At 49.4% G+C, this 9,495-nt stretch overlaps 1 protein-coding gene across 1 annotated transcript in view; it reads right to left on the bottom strand.

Moving 5' to 3' along the window:
* Positions 1-9,495, bottom strand: part of ko (Stork-head domain-containing protein knockout) — a 426,112-nt gene that overhangs the window by 144,370 nt on the left and 272,247 nt on the right. The window lies entirely within an intron of this gene.

Here is a 9,495-nt window from a genome sequence, read left to right as displayed (position 1 = left end):
GAAACTGCTGCCCGCGCGCTCGGCTGCGACGGACAGCAACGACGTCACTATGGCGCAGCCAATCGCGCTCCCCAGTTGTAACGTACTGAGTGCGTTTGGTCAGGTAAGCAATAATCCAGTTTAAGAAAATGTCAGGTATGCCAATAATTCTAAGTTTGAAGATTAATTTGTCGTGCGGAACTTTATCGAAGGCTTTTGTGAAATCTAAAGATAATAATAACACTAACATTTTGTTAGTGTTAAATAATAATAACACTAACAAGACTTTAATAGTCAGTTGTCGGGTAATATTCGGCTTCTCAAATATACGAAAATACCCCATAGTTCTTTTTTGAATACGAATACGAATAGTTAGTGCATGTGATATTCGATTCGTATTCTAAACATCAAATATTCACCCACCCCGACTCTCGACGCACCCGGGGAGCATATTTGCCATATATCACAGATACCTGACCACCGCACCTTGTATCGCTTGAAAGAGTGTAGACCCGAGAATGCATCTTTTACAACAGCTGTGGCTCATCATGACTTCACGTGATTGAGCCAGCTTCTCGCTCGCGGCAAGGATATGTGCCTCTGAAAGCCTCCGGTGAGCCTTCCAAGTTTCTAGGAAATGCGAAAGTGGCCAGCCTGTCCTCAGTGTGTCTTAGGTAGTACATATTGGCGTACGCCCGCTTTCTGTGTTGACCAAATTCCCGTTTACACACGGACGGTTCACCCTCGTGACAGCAACGGCTCGACAAGCAGAGCTCTCCCGGCTCGACTTGTCGCCATCAAGTTTAGCATTTCAAACATCGCGACATCCACTGGGCCCAAATTCGCCGCTCTCCGTGTCACTGCAGAATAAAGCGGATAGTAGCCACCTCGCCAATGGGTAATATATGTGGTGTCTATAGTATACATGCCAAAGTTCGCGCCGTGGAAATTACGAGCAAGTGGTGCTTGATATAAACGAAATTTGCCGTTGCGCTGCTGGAGGACGCGATAAACTTTTCCATGGCTTCCGAGTAACTGCGGCATCAATGGTAAAAACCGTGTAGCCGATGACGCTGCCCAATTTGCCAGCGCCGGAGCACTGACATTCCTTATATACCGTCGCCAAGAGTGGAAGGGAGCTTCGTCACCTAGCGCGTAATATCACATTCTCTCGCTGAAGCACTCCCCAGAACTCCTATATCGCTGTTCACACATGCTCGATCCGTTGGTATACGATTGCATTCCCCGCACAATCTCTCCAGATCTGATGCCACAATGTTTTTTCGGCGCAGGTTTCGAGTAACCGCCACTAATTCGCACTGTTATCGCACTGAAATAGGGCCGACCATTCCTTCCCCCGTGTACGCACTGTGAATGTGTGATGAGACTAGACATACCGAGCATCTCCACTGTCAATATTTCCGCTTCGCCGAACACTCTCCAGTATGCTGTCAGCTGTCTGTATGATCGACCTTTTACAGGAGCTAAAGCGCTAGGACTCTGTCATCACATCTCATCAGCCAAGAAAGCCACACGAGCAGCTCTTTAGAGTGCCTAATGACATGCAACGGACCCGATTGCTCGAGATACGCTACGGCTTTCCTAGGACTCGTGACATATCTCAACTCCTGTCTCTTCACTTTTCCTCTCTCTTTCACTTCCATACCTGCCGTACCATGTGCAAGGCAACCGACTGTGGCAAACTACTTAATTAACGTCCTTGTCGTTCCTCACTTCCCCTGCTCCCTGCAAAGGCTGTTGTACCCGAAGCACAGCTTCAAGCTTCCTCCATAATATAGACACGTCAGAGACAGCTGCGGTGGCTTGCACGAACATTTAATAAAGAAAATAATAACGAGTTCATGAACGCGTTCTTGTGCGGACTAGGAGTTATCTAGGGAACATTTAGGAACGCGTTCTTAAATTCGTATTATTTTCGTTATTGAATGTTCACGTAAGCCGCCCCTGGTTTCAACCACTGTTACGCACCGTATAAACTTTTCGGCGTTTTCGAGCCAAATGCTCATTAGCTTTTAGAACAGCCTGGACGCGATACTCAAAACTGCTCTGACTCGTTCCCCTCACGAGTCACGTTCAGTGCCCTCAAGGCGGAAACCAGCTTAAAACACTAAAGAAATAAAACACCCCTGCTTTTCTTCCTTCCTTATATGAATCGAGGCCGACGCTCGATGGCACTTCTTAGGCGAGAATTATCGTGGCAGCGGCGTGCTTGAGCGCCTTAGGAAAAGCAAAAATAACGCAATAAAAGGCGGCTTGCCGCACGCCATAATGCACCCTCTGGTAACCCATATAGATGGCTGGTGATAGGAGACTGACGGACAAAATTTCCCCCTCTATCGTCACCTTGTAAATGTCGCTGTCACTTTTCTTTTTTTCAGCTCCCTTCCCCCTCCATAATATAAAGCCGTAAATAAGTTATATGTTTCAACTGGTCGCTATAGGCAGTAGCTGGCTGAGAGGAACGGCTGAAATTCGACGATGGTCGTTGCAAACGCGCATGCGCTGTTCACTCGTTTTCATTTAGAGCGCGGCAAAATAAAGCGCACAGAAACGTTTTTCTGTACTACTCACCTAACTAGATGAACAAATAGGATATAAGCAAAGAAAACCCTCGTTTGCATGGTAACGCTCGCCACATTTTTCTTGCGTTTAAAGCTAAATAGGCTTCGCTATTAAACTTATTAGACCGACAAAATGTTGATCCCTCGAGAAACCGAAACTATCGCATTAAACGTTTTTGTCAACTTATTTATTTGCAAGATTAGACCATCCCTTCTTATTCTCCTAATTTTGTTCCCCACTGTTGTTTATGTGTGTTATTTCTTGCCGTCTTGTTTCACTCTGTATTACCCGTTGCTTTGTGATGCTTTTTTCATTTCTTGTGTATGACTGGCTGTCATCTTGCTGTTATGCCACCTTACAAGGGGTCGGGACCTCGTCAAGCTGTCCAAGCTTTTAGACCTGTACTCCTCCTTTTTTAAGGAAATAAATAAATTGATTGATTGATTGATTGATTGATTGATTGATTGATTGATTGATTGATTGATTGATTGATTGATTGATTGATTGATTGATTGATTGATTGATTGATTGATTGAAATTCGGAGGCTAGCCATCAGGCCTCTATATAGTTCAACCATTCGTACAACGCCAAGCGCATCGGCATTTATTTTTCGCCGCAAGCAATCTGGAGCTGAGTCGACAGTCCAGGTCTGCGGCACAGTGGCGCGATTTTCCGAACCAACGCCTCGAGATAGCGCTGCTTGCTCACTGACTTCTATTGCAATCGTTTACACAACGCGAGACCGTGCGGGGCAAATCGTGCCTGCGCGACTCCGCGTGGGGCCCGAGCTACGGAGTCTGCGCTGCAGATCGAGGCTTGCCAGCGCGAACCGAGGTTGGGGACGTTGGGGGTGGGGAGTTGTAACCGGGTTCGTTGGGGGAGGGTGGAGGTGAGAAGAAGAGACACCGTGTGACTTAACCTCTAAAAATACACGCGTCACTTCCGTCGGGCAAACTGAGCGCGTGGCTAGGGCGCGCGTTGTTTGCCGCTGGTTGCTTGCATTCCGCGCGGCACCTGCAGGGCCCCGTCAAACTGACGGGTTTCCGCATTCTCGCCTTATACGTCGGGCCAGGAACCGGAGGAGAGCGCACCCTTTTCGGTGGGTCTCTCTTTTCTCTTCATCGAGCACCGCTCGGGCAAAGCAGAATATAGCTAACCCCATTCATAACGGCGAGCAGCTTGACGCTATAGCTGTGCGCGTGCCCTAGCGTGAGCGCGCCTGTGACCGAACTCGTTAGGGTGACATCGACAAGGAAGTACACGTTTAGACACCACCGAGCAAGAAGATGACTTTCTTCTTTTTCTTCGTCCTCGCTTCCTCGCGCTCTTGCTAACGCGCGCGCGTTCTCGAGATGCTAACTTTAATCTTTGCTTTTCCTTTATTAGGAGGGAAACACAACGAGTCGACCGCCGCGGACATAACCGCACAACTATTACGCGAGTTGAGCTACGGCGCTTCGTTTCCGGTTGCATCAGTTAACGTCACAGTCGCGACGTGCGCGCTGGCTTTTCCAACCGCCTTCATTCCCTAGGAGACACGTCAAGACGGGAACAAATGACGCGTTCCCGGCGGGCGGTGAAAGCAAGGGTTGCACGCGTAAACTTGGAGCGCCTTGGATGGCAATTCCTTTCAGGGTTGGAGCCACGCGCTGCTCCGATGGAAGCGGTATGCCACAGCCTGTGCGCTGATACATTGGAGCGTGCTGAGGGACGCCGCTGCCGTTTTAGCCGGGAGCTTAACGAGGAGGGTCCAACGCCGTTTTCAGAAAGAGATGGGATCAAACTTATGGCCTTTAGTGAAAGACGCAACTGGCGGACGAAGATTGACATGCTCATGCAATCACGACTGTATACGAGAAGAACGCGAAAAAGCGGAAGCCCAAACAACTGTCGCAGTGTATGGCAGCGCGCTTAAACGCTCATGTATCAAAAAAGGCAGCAGGGGAAAAAGTAGTATCAGTAAGATAGGCGAGTCCTGCGTTTTACAGCTAGCTTCACTGTGCGTGTGCGTGCGTGCGTGTGTGCGTCTTTGGCGTAAAGGAAACTGGCGTACCCGTGTTGTTACGCAATGTGACAACTGTTATATATATAGCAAAGCTGTTTATAGCTAAGGTTCCGTGCATTTTTCGTGTCTGTCAACAAATATGTGTGACCAAAACTATCATCATCAGCAATGACTCCTGCCACTGCTCGTGTGTTCTGCATCGACTCCTTCCACAGCTATAGCTTCGATGCCCCGCATCACGCTAGCGTTCCCATACTACCCTTCCCTCTGCGAAAGCGCTGACGGCACTGGCCCACCGCCAGTCGGCGCGGTGATTTCAGACTCATATTCTTTGCCTCGGTATGTCGCGAAATGAAAACACGAATGTATATAACGAATGTATAACACGAATGAACTCGGATGTATGAAAAACAAAAGTAAGGCCAGTTCCACGCAGTGAAAGCTGTCAAAACAACGAAGCTGGTGGTCGTTTTCGCTAGTTTGAACTCGTGTTTAGCGCGATTTTAATGAAAGTCCTTTGTCTCGTCGTCGTTTTGCTACATTCGACCTTCGGTTCCGGATTGCGCGCACTCTTCACTTGCGTGAGGTTGTGATCAAAGCAAAGTCTATCACACCCCTTGCAGCTGTGGCCGCGCTCGCGGTCGAGGAATTCTCTCTTGAGCCGTACATCGACACCCTCCGTGGGAGGAATCTCTCCGCGTCGACGTCTCTGCTCGGCCTCCTACTCTCGAAGTTGGGGGTTAGCTTGCCTCTGCTGGCGCTTTGATTGCGCTTCTCGCTCTCGAAGCTCGGGATATGCGCGACGTCTGCGCTGCCGCTCACGCCGAACGGAATCCACGGAGGCGAAAGGCTGCGCGCCGGCGAAGCACCTGCTCCTATACCCCTCTCCTCCCCCCTCCGATGGCCTATCCCCCATAGCGGGTTTGTGCCATTACCTTCCCGCCCTGCGTGACACCGGACGCCGGACGGCGAAGGCTCGACTTAGAACAGCTCCGCTGTTAATAAATGTACGTGCGTACCTTTCGTCACGATGAACACCGACCAAGACGATAAATGTTTCGTACCTTTGTTCACAATTCTTTGTCACTTGTTTGTCGTGTGCTACACAGCTTCCCTGGTCATCCATCTTCACATGGTGGAACATAGTTCATTATTTATTGGCTTGCATTTCTTCATTTATTCTTATTTATTTTAAATGGACCGCCCGCATCTCGGACAATGTCCCGTTGTGTGTATATCCCATAGTATGGAAATTATCATCATAATTAACACGCGGCGATCATCTCACAGAGATAGTTGGCGTTTGCCCTTGAGAAGTATACGTGCGACTGTGAACTAATGTTTTTGATATGATAATTGATATCAAAAAATTACATAATTCGTGGCCACCTCATAGCGATTGTCACCCTTATTGTTACCATTTTTGTCTATTTGTTGTAATGTGTCAAGCAAGGCAATAAAATAGAAAAATAAGAAAGTCGATTGTGGCATGATGGTTAGGGCATCAGACTGCTGCGCTGGGGGACCGACGTTCGATCCTAGCATCGGACACGTAAGTCATTCTTTTTTTAATTTTTAGTGCGAGCTATTCGGCAAGACAGCAGCATCCAGCCAGCCGGCAGCCACGGTCAGGAAATTCCGGGCGGGCTCACAAGAAAGCTTCGATTTAAAAATGTATAAATGTAAACAAGCTCATCGGCTGAAAGATACATGCAAAGCGAAGAAGCTTACATGAGGTGAAGACCACAGTGCGGCGGGCTCCATCCGGCTAGGGGACAAAGAATTTCAACTGTACGTAACGTAACCACACAATTAAAGTACAATCTAAGTTGAACGAAACTGCGCAAGAACCTTGAAACTCAAACGAACATGCAGGTTACATTTACAATCTAATTTACAGATCTAAGCTCGACCAGCAGTGAATTTTGGACGCAAAGAACAATATTTTAACCTTCCCGTAGAGTGGTGCCTAAACAGCCTCTTAAGGAGAAAAAGGTGCTCGCGACGCTAAGGTGCAAGTGCTTGGACAGTGCGTGATAATGCCTGACGAGACAGTGCCGTTCACGTGCAGGTTGGGCCATTGCGCCTTGCGCTTTCACGCACGGACCAGCCGGCGTATTTCGCGTACCCCCGTGGAACATGAGATATAGGACGAGTGCCCCGGCGCCCAAGCTCGTGTCTCATGCCGTGGTTCATTGGTCAGCAACTAAGGTGCTCCGTAAGACTTGTGCCTCTGTCTGGACCAGTACTTCAGCAACTAAGGTGCTCCTTAAGACATGTGCCTCTGTCGGGACCAGTACTTCAGCAACTAAGGTGCTCCTTAAGACCTGTGCCTCTGTCGGGACCAGTACTTCAGCAACTAAGGTGCTCCTTAATACATGTGCCTCTGTCGGGACCAGTACTTCAGCAACTAAGGTGCTCCTTAAGACTTGTGTCTCTGTCGGGACCAGTACTTCAGTGTACCTTCAGTTTATCTTCGGGTGCACTGAAAAAAAGAAACCAACCTCTCCCGAATTCAGCGCTTCGTGTAGGCCTGCAGCATTCGCATTCTTCTTCCGAGCCTAAATTTGACATTAGCACTTTATCCTCTAGGGCTGACTCTCAGCTTGACAGCCCACGACACCCACAGGGCGGTTTGTTTGCCCTTGAGGGCGACAGAAAAACTGCACCGTTAACGGATTACGCGTTCGCAGTCATTTATCAAGGAGAACGCGTGGAGAAGAATTTATCAAGGAGAACAATGCACAAGGAGAGTAGCGTGGGAGCGGCGACACGTAAACAAAAAGATTGTATGTCTTCGTTCCGGAATGTAGTCGGCGTCAGGAGACGAGAGAAATGCGCAGCGCGGGTGCAACGGGTGGCGCTGGCGGCTTTCCTGCCACCCGCCATTAGACGAGCGAAAAAAAGCCACAAAACCAAAGCGCCGATCAGAAAAATCCGTTCCTCGCGCGTCGGCGACGCCAGCGTGCGCTGACAAAACGCGATCGTTTTTCACGGAAAGTAAGGCGGGCGGCGCAGATGCCCTCTCGATTTTTCGCATGTGAGGGTTCAAGTTCGCTCGCTGGCTTTTCAGATCACGCTGAACCTCCCCGTGCCTTGGCGACCATGCCATTGAGGTTCGAGTCAGATCGTCCGAGTGTAGATGATCGCGTTCTCACACGTCGCGAGCCGGCCATGGATGCTATTCTCGACACTGCCAAATTCTGCCGCGTTTTGGGTTTTGAGCCAATCAGAATGGCGTATAATCCCCCCACCCCCCCACCCCTTATGAGACAATCAGAGCTGACAAGGAGACGAATTTGACAATGTGGAGAAATTTCACAGCTTGCAGAATAGCAACATCGGTGATACAAACTTGGGTGGGGATAAATAGTTATTTGGTGACATGTTCGGATTTTATAGACAAACAGAGTACACATGGGATTTGTACAGACTGGTAAAGGGTACACTTTAATTTGACTGAACATCTTTCCTTTACTTTCAGTTGGTTAAAACACGGCGCTCAGCAAACTCCGCCAGCGCTGTGTTAGTGTCGCTCTCTCGTGTCCCGCCCTTTTTTGAGCTATGTACTTTTTTTTCCCGATGAATCACCAACAAGCCCAAGCTTCCACGACAATCCGCCAGTCCCGTGCTTAAGTTCTCCCGAGCACGAGGAGATGTTGTTGGGTAGCGTATTAACAGCGCTTCATGTCAATTCAAACACGTAATCTGATGTAGCAAGCCCTGTATATAGTAGAGCTGGCATCTTCAGCTTCCACAAATCTCCCTCCCTCATTTGTTCTCTCTCTCTCTCTCTCTCTCTCGAGCGGGCTATCTCGAGCAAAGGCGACAGCACCTGCAGCCCACGGCAACCGCAAGCATCATTCGCGTGTCTTAGAGGCACACACTATGCCCGTCTCGTTACGTTCTTTCTTTATTTTCAGTGCTTTCTCTCTTTTTCTTTTCCTTTCATTTTTTTTTTCTTTTTAGCTTGCAGCCATTCTATTCTGTATTTCTGATCTTAGTTGAAAAACACTCTGTTGCTTTCATTTTCCGCACACGCCACAACAGAGAGCTCTGAAGACACTTGCGTTTGTGAGGAGCCGACAGATTGGCTAAACGAAACTCTCGATACTGCTGCTAACTTCAAGCACTCGAAACTGTGAACCCGTTAAACCGGCGTCGACAGCGAGCGAGGAATTTTCACCTGAACCGCTTTCGGTAGGAGGCTTCGCCTCGCAATCCTTCTTGATGGCTACAACGGACGACATAATTCTAGCGACATCGAACTGCCTTATCCGGCCAGCCCGCATACCCCGCTACGCAAGCTGCTCCATCAGCTGAGGACCGAAATAACTAAGTCGTGCTGGCAATTATCTGCGTGCGTGAGACGCGCTGCCGTGCCGCCGTGGTCTCCTCTCATCCCACCCCGCTTGTGCTCCGCCTCGCGCAGGGTCTTCCGCGCACACATTCCGCTTCCCTGAGTCGTCTTCGCCGAAACTAGGGCGGCGGAAATCGCATAAGGAGCAAGAACGTTCCGTACATACACGGAGGGGGAGTGCAGGCGCCTTTGTTTTGCGGCCCGACGCCTTTCTGCCACCCCATTCAGTCTTTGTCTGCTGCCGCACAATCTCTGGCCGTCTGCCAGCAGCACAAGAAGAGGCGTAAAGCGAGTGGTGTCAAACACTGAGGGAGATTCCCCTCCCTCGCACCTGTCACTCATTTAGTCTCGGCCACCCGTGCCTTTCGTGAGTGAGCATTACTACATTACCAGCGCTGCTCGCAGTCTTCTAACAGACGCGCCGCAGCAGAACTCGGCAGCTGCTTTGTTGAACGGCGTGTTAACACCGCGTCAGTATACGCTGCGATGACCTCCGACTGCGGCCTGATATTTCAATTCCACCTTCGCCGTTTTCTTCATTTAAGCATGAAATGGTTTGCTTTCTTT

Source organism: Dermacentor andersoni, chromosome 1 (assembly GCF_023375885.2).
Source record: "Dermacentor andersoni chromosome 1, qqDerAnde1_hic_scaffold, whole genome shotgun sequence".
Classification (NCBI taxonomy): Eukaryota; Metazoa; Arthropoda; class Arachnida; order Ixodida; family Ixodidae; genus Dermacentor; species Dermacentor andersoni.
This window is presented reverse-complemented; position numbering and strand designations above follow the sequence as displayed.